The sequence below is a fragment of the Argopecten irradians genome, chromosome 11, assembly GCF_041381155.1.
Source record: "Argopecten irradians isolate NY chromosome 11, Ai_NY, whole genome shotgun sequence".
NCBI classification, from domain to species: domain Eukaryota; kingdom Metazoa; phylum Mollusca; class Bivalvia; order Pectinida; family Pectinidae; genus Argopecten; species Argopecten irradians.
Genome location: NC_091144.1, coordinates 4,464,124 through 4,477,019, shown reverse-complemented (window position 1 = coordinate 4,477,019; position 12,896 = coordinate 4,464,124).

The window sequence follows — 12,896 nt, the reverse complement described above, 5'->3', positions numbered from 1 at the left end:
GACAGTGAGAAGTACTGGTCTGTTACCATCAGGACCTTTCTCAGACAGTGAGAAGTACTGGTCTGTTATCATCAGGACCTTTCTCAGACAGTGAGAAGTACTGGTCTGTTATCATCAGGACCTTTCTCAGACAGTGAGTGGTCTGTTATCATCAGGACCTTTCTCAGACAGTGAGTGGTCTGTTACCATCAGGACCTTTCTCAGACAGTGAGTGGTCTGTTGTCATCAGGACCTTTCTCAGACAGTGAGAAGTACTGGTCTGTTTCCATCAGGACCTTTCTCAGACAGTGAGTGGTTTGTTATCATCAGGACCTTTCTCAGACAGTGAGTGGTCTGTTATCATCAGGACCTTTCTCAGACAGTGAGTGGTCTGTTACCATCAGGACCTTTCTCAGACAGTGAGTGGTCTGTTACCATCAGGACCTTTCTCAGACAGTGAATGGTCTGTTATCATCAGGACCTTTCTCAGACAGTGAGAAGTACTGGTCTGTTATCATCAGGACCTTTCTCAGACAGTGAGAAGTACTGGTCTGTTACCATCAGGACCTTTCTCAGACAGTGAGTGGTCTGTTATCATCAGGACCTTTCTCAGACAGTGAGAAGTACTGGTCTGTTTCCATCAGGACCTTTCTCAGACAGTGAGTGGTCTGTTATCATCAGGACCTTTCTCAGACAGTGAGTGGTCTGTTACCATCAGGACCTTTCTCAGACAGTGAGTGGTCTGTTATCATCAGGACCTTTCTCAGACAGTGAGTGGTCTGTTATCATCAGGACCTTTCTCAGACAGTGAGAAGTACTGGTCTGTTATCATCAGGACCTTTCTCAGACAGTGAGTGGTCTGTTATCATCAGGACCTTTCTCAGACAGTGAGAAGTACTGGTCTGTTATCATCAGGACCTTTCTCAGACAGTGAGTGGTCTGTTATCATCAGGACCTTTCTCAGACAGTGAGTGGTCTGTTATCATCAGGACCTTTCTCAGACAGTGAGAAGTACTGGTCTGTTACCATCAGGACCTTTCTCAGACAGTGAGTGGTCTGTTATCATCAGGACCTTTCTCAGACAGTGAGAAGTACTGGTCTGTTACCATCAGGACCTTTCTCAAACAGTGAGAGTACTGGTCTGTTATCATCAGGACCTTTCTCAGACAGTGAGTGGTCTGTTACCATCAGGACCTTTCTCAGACAGTGAGAAGTACTGGTCTGTTATCATCAGGACCTTTCTCAGACAGTGAGAAGCACTTGTCTGTTACCATCAGGACCTTTCTCAGACAGTGAGTGGTCTGTTACCATCAGGACCTTTCTCAGACAGTGAGTGGTCTGTTATCATCAGGACCTTTCTCAGACATGAGTGGTCTGTTTGCCTTTCTCAGACATGAGTGGTCTGTTATCATCAGGACCTTTCTCAGACAGTGAGTGGTCTGTTGTTATCATCAGGACCTTTCTCAGACAGTGAGTTGGTCTGTTATCATCAGGACCTTTCTCAGACAGTGATACACGGTCGTTATCTCAGGACCTTTCTCAGACAGTGAGAAGTACTGGTCTGTTACCATCAGGACCTTTCTCAGACAGTGGTGGTCTGTTATCATCAGGACCTTTCTCAGACAGTGAGTGGTCTGTTACCATCAGGACCTTTCTCAGACAGTGAGTGGTCTGTTATCATCAGGACCTTTCTCAGACAGTGAGTGGTCTGTTATCATCAGGACCTTTCTCAGACAGTGAGAAGTACTGGTCTGTTATCATCAGGACCTTTCTCAGACAGTGAGAAGTACTGGTCTGTTATCATCAGGACCTTTCTCAGACAGTGAGAAGCACTGGTCTGTTATCATCAGGACCTTTCTCAGACAGTGAGAAGCACTGGTCTGTTATCATCAGGACCTTTCTCAGACAGTGAGTGGTCTGTTATCATCAGGACCTTTCTCAGACAGTGAGTGGTCTGTTATCATCAGGACCTTTCTCAGACAGTGAGTGGTCTGTTGTCATCAGGACCTTTCTCAGACAGTGAATGGTCTGTTACCATCAGGACCTTTCTCAGACAGTGAGAAGCATTGGTCTGTTATCATAAGGACCTTTCTCAGACAGTGAGAAGCATTGGTCTGTTATCATTAGGACCTTTCTCAGACAGTGAGTGGTCTGTTACCATCAGGACCTTTCTCAGACAGTGAGTGGTCTGTTACCATCAGGACCTTTCTCAGACAGTGAGAAGCACTGATCTGTTATCATCAGGACCTTTCTCAGACAGTGAATGGTCTGTTATCATCAGGACCTTTCTCAGACAGTGAGAAGTACTGGTCTGTTATCATCAGGACCTTTCTCAGACAGTGAATGGTCTGTTACCATCAGGACCTTTCTCAGACAGTGAGAAGCACTGGTCTGTTATCATCAGGACCTTTCTCAGACAGTGAGTGGTCTGTTATCATCAGGACCTTTCTCAGACAGTGAGAAGTACTGGTCTGTTATCATCAGGACCTTTCTCAGACAGTGAGTGGTCTGTTATCATCAGGACCTTTCTCAGACAGTGAATGGTCTGTTATCATCAGGACCTTTCTCAGACAGTGAGTGGTCTGTTATCATCAGGACCTTTCTCAGACAGTGAGTGGTCTGTTATCATCAGGACCTTTCTCAGACAGTGAGAAGCACTGGTCTGTTACCATCAGGACCTTTCTCAGACAGTGAGAAGCACTGGTCTGTTACCATCAGGACCTTTCTCAGACAGTGAGAAGCACTGGTCTGTTATCATCATGACTCCTTGGTTATCAAGTCTGGATATAAATGACAGCCTTAAAGTTCAATGAATCAAAGGTCGTTCTTGATGTGGGTAAAAATGAGAGAAAGTAGTTGCTTGCTAGGGACTAATTACCATGTTTGTAGGTCAAAGGTCAAGGTCTTTGAAATAGGAATTTGGTATCTGTGTGATAAACCAAGTTCCTTTCAGCTGTTCCTGCTCGCTGGAATTTTTAGGTCATCTGACCAAAAGGTCATGATGATATACAGATATCATGTTCCATTGTCCTTTAAACTTTTCATTCAAACAGCATCTCCTCAATATGCGAAAGGCCTACATTACTGATATTTGGCCTGTAGCATGCTGGGATAAAGTTTGTTCAAATGAATGACCTTGACCATCATTCAAGATCAGAGGGGTGAAATAAAATGTAGGCTAAAATCTTTAAATATCTTCTTTTGAATCCATAACAGGACTAGAGACCTCATAATGGGCCTGTAACAAGCAGGAATGAAAGGCTACCAAGTTTGTTTAAATAAATGATCTTTGATGTCATTCAAGGTTAAACGGGTCTAATAGGCTTAAATATTTAAACAAAATCTTGTCAATAACTAAGTTGTCTAGAGACTTCATATTTGGCCTGTAGCATGCTGGAATGACGATATACCAAGTATGTTAATATAAATGACCTTGACCTTCATTCAAGACACAGGGATCAAATAGGCTAAAATCTTTAAACAACTTCTTGTGAATAACTGAGGAGCCACCAAGTGTGTTCAAGTGAATGACCCTGACCTTCATTTAACGTCACAGGGGTCATATAGTCCAAAATCTGTAAACATTTTTGTTAATAGCTTCGCGTATTGAAATATAGCATACTAGGACGAAGGGCTACCAAGTTTGTTAAAATGAATGACCTTGACCTATCTTTGGTATTATATCGGGACATGTACATGTATATCTAAACCACTCATCTGCCACCAATCTGATTTCTGTCATACATATAGTATATTGTTTATTATCTTAGATACTGTAACATGTTTCTGATGATGACAAGATCTGAGACATACAGTATAATGCAGACATTCTACAGAAGACATATCTTTTTTATAGAATTATACAGAATAAATAAGGTACATGTATATCACAGATTTCATTTGATTGATCAATTTTCCATAGCTATCAAAACCATTATTTGTACATGTATTAAATGATTATGCTACAGGCCTGTTAACTAGGCCCCTGCCATCAGACACAATATGAAGTAAGAAGCCCTATAATGTAATTATTCAGTCTCTCCTGTCTAACCAATAACAATTTTATCATGCCATTATAAATGTACATGTGTGATAAACTAAGCTTATTTTTTTTATTTTTTTTTTTATTATTATCATTTAATTTTTATTGGTTTTCATTGTGAACACATGTACATCAACAATACATTCATAAGACATTACATAATACATTCTTTTGCAAATTGGAAATCATGAAATAAAATTGCTGATAACAAGACACTACATACAAGGCATTATTTCAGCAAAGACAATTAATAAAATATATATATATATATATATATATATATATGTCATCTAGTACAAGTATAATTAATGGTGATACCAATACTTTACAAATATGATACATATTTTGAGCTCAAGTAAAAGATAAGGGACTGCACAAATGATATAGACATGTTAATACTACTTTCATTTTTACTCATCTGATATATGTATATATATATATATATATGTTGTATTCTACATAACTTCAAAAGACCTGAACATATAGGTGAACTAGATATCTATAATCATCTTTACCTTATTACTGTTTCATTTAATAGACTAAAACATGACAATACAAACATTTCAACACTTACAGACTGTATCAGAATTTTACAAACTTCAGAAAAGTGAAACCAATCACTATACTAACAAATATATCTTTTCAACATAAAAACAATGTACATGAAAGCAAGAATATTTTGTATATAGCACAGTTAAGAACTGTCCTCTGGGGGATTTCCCCTAATAATAGTAGGAATGGATCCCCTCTATCCAAAAACCTTTTCTTATTATATATAAGTTTTTTCTGATTTATAGTATTGTAAAATAATATCTATAAAAACTTTCAGACTTAAAAATTTGCTTTTGAATTTTGAAGTATATATATATCTTTTTAACTAAAGGATTATGTGGTTAGAGGATGGGCTTGCCTTTACATTTCCAAATCTAACATTTTCAAAATCTAGATCTTCCAAGAAATAAGGTACCAGCCACTCTTTCAACTCCTTCAAAAATCTTTTAACAACACTACACTCTGAAAATATATGTTTGTACGTTTCATCGTATTTACAACAATAACTGCAGAATGGAGAGTCAGCTATATGTATCTTATGTAAAAATATAATAAGTAGGCAATATTCTATGTAAAAATCTATATTGAAACCATCTAAGGCCAGTATCTTTAGTTATTTTCATTGTTAATATAAATATTTTTTCCACCAAGTGTCACTTTTTTCACCTATACTTGCATTCCATTTCAGAACAGCTTTTGGCTTCTTAAAAGAGCTAGATAAAAATGTGTTATATATATTTCTATGTCCCTTGATATCTTTAAATATAGTTTCAAGAGCATTGGGCCATTCAGATATTGCTGTCGGCAGACTTAACTCTTTTAAATTAGGCCAACATTTTATAACTGCCTTTTTTATTCCTTCAAATGTAGTAAATGGTGGATGGAAATAGTTATCTTCACAAAATCTTTCATATGAATACAATTTACCAGTAGAACAATCAAATAAATCATTAATAGTATAAACTCCATGTTGTGTCCATTCTTTGTGAAAAATGCTGTTGTTACCAACTCTGATTAATGAATTATACCACAAAGGTTCATTAAAAATTGCTGTGTCCTTCAAAGGTACTTTATTACAAAAAATACTTAAGTCTTTAAAAACTTCTTTCCAAAAAAGATTGGACATCTTATCAGAGCATATTTGAAAGTAATCATTACCAGCTCCTGCTAGTCCTAAATTTGGATGAGGTATACTCTCCAAAATCAAGTGACGCCATAATGACTCTGATAAACACAATTTTTTAATCCAAGTAAGTTTTAAAGACTTACAGAAATAATCCAAGTTCAACATTTTGAGTCCTCCCATATCATATGCCTGAGATAAAGTAGTTCTAGCTATTCTATCAATAGACCCATTCCATATATATGAGTAAATAATTTTGTTCATCCTTCTAATTAGTAAGTCTGATGGACTTGGAATACTTAAAATCAAATGAACTATCTTGGATATAGCTAGTGATTTAACAACTGTTATTCTACCAATTACAGTCAAATGTCGCTTGGACCACTGAGCTAGAAGACGTTCAATCTCAGATATTTTTTCATTAAAATTTAAGTCTGGCATATCCTTCAGGTCAGTACTAAATTTTACACCCAACACTACAAATGTATCACTACTCCATTGTAAATTGTGTTCTGTACATATTAATTTTCTCTTTACATCTTGTCTTGGAACCAAACCAAATAGCTTGAGTTTTTTTTTCAATATTGGGTTTTAAACCAGAGAATTTGGCAAACTGGTCAAGGAGATTTAATGTACATCTTAGAGATTTTTCAGTTCTGTCAAGAGTAAGGCTAGTATCATCAGCAAATTGCATGAGTTTGAATTCATTACCTTCAATTTTCAATCCTTTTATATCCTTATTGTTTCTCATCATAATTGCCATTATTTCAGCACATAAAATAAATAAATATGGTGCGATAGGATCCCCTTGTCTACACCCTCGTTGAATTGGGGGAAAAAAGAGGAAAACCGCCACTTTGCAATATACATACTTTAGGATCATTATTGAATAGCTTTATCCATCTAATTGCACTTTCTTTGAAATTAAAATAAGTCAGAACATTGTATAAGAATTTCCATGATAAGGAATCAAAAGCAACAATCCTGGAAGTTTTTTTCATTCGCAGAATGCATTACATCATATAATTGTCTGGTATTGTCTGCAATATTTCTACCTCTAAGAAAACCCTTTTGATTTTCATGTATTAATTCATTTAATTTTGTTTTTATTCTTCCAGCAATACATCCTGAAGCTATTTTATATGTTGTATTTAGGGTTTGTTCCAGCAATGTAATTGGTCTGTAATTTTTCAAGTATTCTCTAGGTTTGTTGCCCTTTGGCAATAGTGTAATTATTCCCTGTTTTGAGTTATTGATAAATTATGTTTCTTGTAGGCATAATTTAGACTATTTACTAACAGTTTGCCCAGATCCTTCCAGAAAAATTTGAAAAATTCTGCAGTGAATCCATCTGTACCAGGAGACTTATTATTTTTCATATTATTTAAAACTATACCTGCTTCTCTAAGAGTTATTTCCCTTAGATCATCCTCTTCCTCAGGGGTTTAACCTGGGAGGAGAATTTTCAGAGTCTACATGTAATAAATGTTCAAGGTTAACATCTTCTAGGGTATCATCCCTAGAACTATAAAGGTTATTGTAAAATCTACAAACAAATTTCTAGATTCTTGTTTTATAATTTCTTTACCAGAGTTATCAATCAGCTTAGTAATTGTCTTATTGACATAGTTTCTCTTTTCTAAACTAAGGAAGTATTTACTTGGTTTTTCCCCTGCTTCAATCCAAAGGGATTTACTTCATTCTACCTTTTAATTAATCTTTTTTGAGATTTTCCAATTCTTCAGTATATTGATCAAGCATATCTGAACTATTTTCATTTTCTGGATTCTCATCATTTAAATTCTTAAAGATATTGATATGTTTTTAAAGTAAGCTTATTAATTGATGGATATTTTATACTTTTTGGATGCATCCAGCATTATTTAGGGTCAAATATTTAAAGTTAACTTGAATTACCTCCCTTTGACTGTACATGTATATTAGTCTTTAGACTGGCACAAATATAATACATGTATTCTTTGCATTGGTGGTGGGGTTTAGTGTTTCCATGAGTGTAAAAACTCTGTAAACGGTAAAAATACATGAAAAATGTATATAAGGAAAATTTTAGGGAAGGGTATGTCTGAAAGCAAAAAAAAAAAAAAAAGAAAAAACCCAAAACACTTTGGATCTACTTAGTAACTGGCGAGCGGTAAAATGAAAGGATTAAATTTCAGCAAATGATTTCTAATATAACACAGTGTTTCTGACCTGCTGAGAAGCTGATGTAGGCACATAGTGGTACATGTATGTGTAAACATTTCAGTACACACATATATATATGTATTCCCACATATTGCGACCGCGCTTCTGTATTTCTTATCTCAGTTTAATGAGATCAAGGATATGTGTACGTCCTTGATTATAGGAGATTTCTCCTTATAATGTTTCCTTCAAAAAAAAGTTAATACTGTGCTATATCAGATGTTGAATATCAAACGCGGGATGCATAAACTGTAGCTTTAATACTTATAAATAGAGATACATGTAATAAGGAATGTCACTCAACAAACGTTGTGTCTTATCATTTATCGAACAAAATAGATAAAATACATATCTACAGTAAAATAGCATAGAAAAGAAGCACGAAAAGTAAAATGTACGATGTGTGTATAACAAGGATTTATGAGCGAGACGTAAATATATTGATTTGCGTCCTTGGTCTATAAAATCAGAGATCAAATTTAATATCATAGTACATGATTCTATCCTGATTTTATTTAGCATACAGTATATATGTAAAATATTTTCCTTTTTTCTTTGATAAAATCTAAGGATTTATAAGTACATGTAAGGCATAACGTCCTTGATAATCCCTGACGCAGAGAAAAGTTTAACAATTAAAAGTACTGCGTATATCATTTTGCGTGTTTTAATTTGATCACGGATGTGGATTCCAATTTCCTTATAAATGTGTACATGTCAGCATTACACACGTGTGTACGTTCTTGATTGATGGACTGATGTCACGTAACTGGAGTTTGATTGACATGTACACCACACCGGGTTGACTGACCCATTGAGAAATTCGGTCAAGGGTCACATGTCACGTGAAGGAATGCTACGCATGTTTCCTTATAAGGATATTATTTACGCACGGATTGCATCTATAGTATTAAAAGGTTACAACTAATACTCCGCTTAACTTGAGTTTTAAAAAATACTCCGCTTAACTTGAGTTTTAAAAAAGGGGTAATATAAACTGTGCATGTACGTACATACAATGAAGTTTACGTTACAAAGACAAGATAACCGTGTAAATGTACACTCTTCCAAACAATTTTTATGTATCTTATGTTGTTGTCTTTTATATCATACTTGCCAAATTGCAACTTTTTGAAATTCTCATGGGAGTAATTCACGTGTTTAAACTTTTAACCTCAAGAAAGTCCACTAAGTAACTCACATGAAGAAATTAAAGACTGATTTTTGCATATTTTGACCTGTTCTTTCTGATGGTATAGTCAGATTTTTGACATTTTGAACATTAAAGATGCTCCACCGCCGACAGAGCATAAATGATATTCATCATTCGAACAATAATCTGTGTTTAATCGTGTATATATATGCCTAATTAACACAAAAAATAATATAAAATAATTTATTTCGCCTTTGGTGCATGCGCAATCAGTACTTCATTTCATATAGAATATAGTGCCACGGAATTTTTTCGGGATGCAATTAATTATTTTTCATATTTTTAACTTGAAGGAAAATTAGAAGCTCAAACTTTTCAATGGTGGTAATGGTGTAAAGTAAGTAACTTTTGTAATAGAAGAAAATACTAAATCGTCTTCTCCTATTTTTTAATAGTGGAAAAATACCATTTGTGACATTTTGAATATTAAATAATTTGGGCTTGCTAAAATGGCTTTAAATAAGGGTTCAAAATCGAGAGTTTCCCTCCAAAATAGGGAGGGTTGGCAAGCATGTTATATGATAATACCGATTCCCAATATACAGTTTTGTAACAGTTTACATTTCATAAAGTGTCGTTAATGCTCACGGTGCTGTCACCCCATATACACATGTGGTTTTAAAAAAGTTCCCGAAGCCGAATATGAATGTACATTTACATATACATGATTATCTTTGTTAACCATTTCACTGACATTGTTTGAACTTATCGTGTTCTCGTTGCAAAATCAAATTCAAAATCAAAGTACAATGTATATTACGGACATTTTACAATGTACATGGTTTTTTTTGACCTGATTTAACTTATGAAGCTAACACCTTTATAATGGATATTCTTGAACTTCTAAAGCTGGATTCTACTACGAGTTCACTATGCAGTTATTGATAAATTCTAATAAAAAAGATGTTGGACGTCTCTCCTTTCTAGCCCGTCACATCACCCGACATGTGGCTTAGTTTCTAATACCTGTTTCTGATTTGACTGTAAATATTGGATCAATAAGAAGAACTATTTTAAGTTTCGATGGATGATGAATCAGGTTGATGTAACTTACGTGTAGTCCCCATTTCTTTATACAATACAATACAATATATTTTATTAAAGTGTCACATGTCAATTTACATAAAACAACAAAGTACTGTACAAAATATTCAAATTTAAAATTGACACCCAGCCTAGCTATAACATAAAGGCTTACGAGACACTGATATCTATAGTTTGTACATTTTATAAGCTGTACTTGCTAAAATATTTTGAAGATTGCCTTCATTCATTAAAAATAGTTTATCTTGATAATTGATTCAGCAAAAGTAAGAAGATTTCTTCGTAAATCTGAATAAAAATCACCTACAATTAAAAATGACATTAATCTTCAACACAGTTTAAGTTACATAATGTGCAAAGTCTGTTTTCTAAAAGTACCTTAGGACGAGAATACCGACCTGTTTCTATATTCAGCTTTAAATTACCACTGAGAAATATATCTAACACCTGTCTATGTCTAAAATCCATGATATAGGAAGCATATGCTTCAGTATAATTACTAGTTTTATACAATCGGTTTTACCATTTAAACAATTTTTTTCATTGAATAACTCTTTTTTCCAGTTATCATTATCGGTATTAGTGAAATGATGTTTAACTAATTTTACGCATTCTTTAGCATATAATATATGAACATTCGTAAGTAGTTGTTCAAAGTTATAATTATCACTCAATAGTTTGACCACTCTGTTTTCCCAACTTCTATTGACCGCTTAGGACAAGTTATGAATACTTTTAGGTAATCTATTTTCATTCAAATGTTTTAAATTAAACCATAGTCTGCATATTTCGACTTTTTGGTTCACTTCACAAGAGTTCCATCCAAGGTCACCTCTAGCTGTGATATTGGAGCCGTTTTTACCCGTTCCAAGGAAAATTCTACATGCTCGATTTTGAACTGTTTGGATAAAACTGTATTTGTTATGACCCCAAATTCCAGCACAATAGAAAAGTACAGGTTCCATAAGTGACGTGGTAAGTTGTTTGAAAACTCCTAGTGACATCCCTCCAGCACATCTTGTTTTAGTTATCAACGCACTAAGGGCTCTGTTTGATGCGGCCAAATCCAGATATTCCGTAAACCAGAATCCTGAATATCGGTAGCGATCCATAAATCCTATATCAAGGTCACCACAACGAAAATTAAAAGACGAACGCTGGCATGAAGGATTTCGAAAGAGGATTAGTTTCGTTTTTTTCTTGATTGATTAAGAGTTGCCACTTTATGCACCATTTTATGCATTGAAGCATGCGCTGAAGTGAAATTTCGTTAGTTGCTAGCAGCGCGATGACATCCGCGTACATTTGGAGCGATATCATATTCAACACCACACTCTAGAGCATTAATGTCGCTCGCCAGATCGTTCACGTATACAGAAAACAGGGCAGGCGAATGTTACATCCTTGTTTCACGCCACGTGTGACGTTGAACCAATCTGTGACGTTATTGTTCAAGCGTACTGCACGTCTGACGTCATTATATAACGATTTGACGGCATTCATGAATGCTCCCTTGATGCCGATTGTATAGGTGGGGTGTGTTGCTTCGTGTCTTCGGCGGCATACGTCAGTGCATCCTCGATATTCCAGGGGTTCCGATCACTTACGATCTCTACACCCCTGGACCATCTCATAGTAAAACTGGAGGCAACAGAATAGAACAGGTAACTTAGTCATTTGATGTACATCAAAAGAGCCGTATAACGGTACACTGTGGTTGACTCTGTGGCTTTGATGTTAGGCGTCGCTCTCTCTGTAGTCTTCAAATGAAATATTTGCTAGCCCGTGATTGGTCAAATGTTTTCCGCTGAGCTGCCTTCAATTTCACTGTGAGATAGTCCAGGGGTGTAGAGATCGTAAGTGATCAGAAGCCCTGGAGTATCGAGGATGATGTAGGCCTAACGACTAGTGATGGTAAGCCGAGGTCCATCAGTCGTGCTGGATAATTTTTGTTTCTGATGGAATTAATTGACCTGGTTGCTCGCCTTTGCACGTTTTCTTTATGGTAATTGTGTCCTTTATAGTGTTCACTGTCCATGCCACTGAGGCGTGCTCTTGGTTGCCTTGTACAGGTGGATGAAGGATTCTTTGAAAATCCTTTAAACTGTAAATAATTATCAGATTCCTGTGATTATATCCACCCGAAACGCACTTTGTCCATCCGCTTTAATTTTACACGTACATGTACATTGTATGATCAGCTGAACAAAACACTGTATTAGTCTACATGTAACTTGTAAAACACAATTAAAAAGGAACTACCCGGGTACTGTGTATACATGTAACACCGCCGTTGACTCTTGTCACGTGGTGATGTCGGATGCGGAAGAAGCGCATGCAGTTCTCGTGCTCACCACACGGAACTAACAATGTATCGACAGTGGGATATTCGACACAATACTTAAATCAGGCCAGTAGTTCATGTTCAGGGTAAAAGTGAGCCACAAGTAAGGTTATAATCACAAATACTCAATAGTACAGCTATAAGGGTAATAATGCTTCTTAAGCTTCTTAATTCCCCTTGCTTCTTAAGCTTCTTAATTCCCCTTGTTTCATCCCCGCTTCCCCTATTGGCCTGTACCTCGGGTTTTTTCACAGAATACATGCATGTCACGTGTTAGAGCTCGTTCTCTACATTCTGTTGTTACAGACTGTGTACGCGTGTCAATGTTTAAATTTTTTTCGTTCAGGAACAAATTCTGAGATCCTCTGTTTTACTTTGATCAAACCACGTCTTT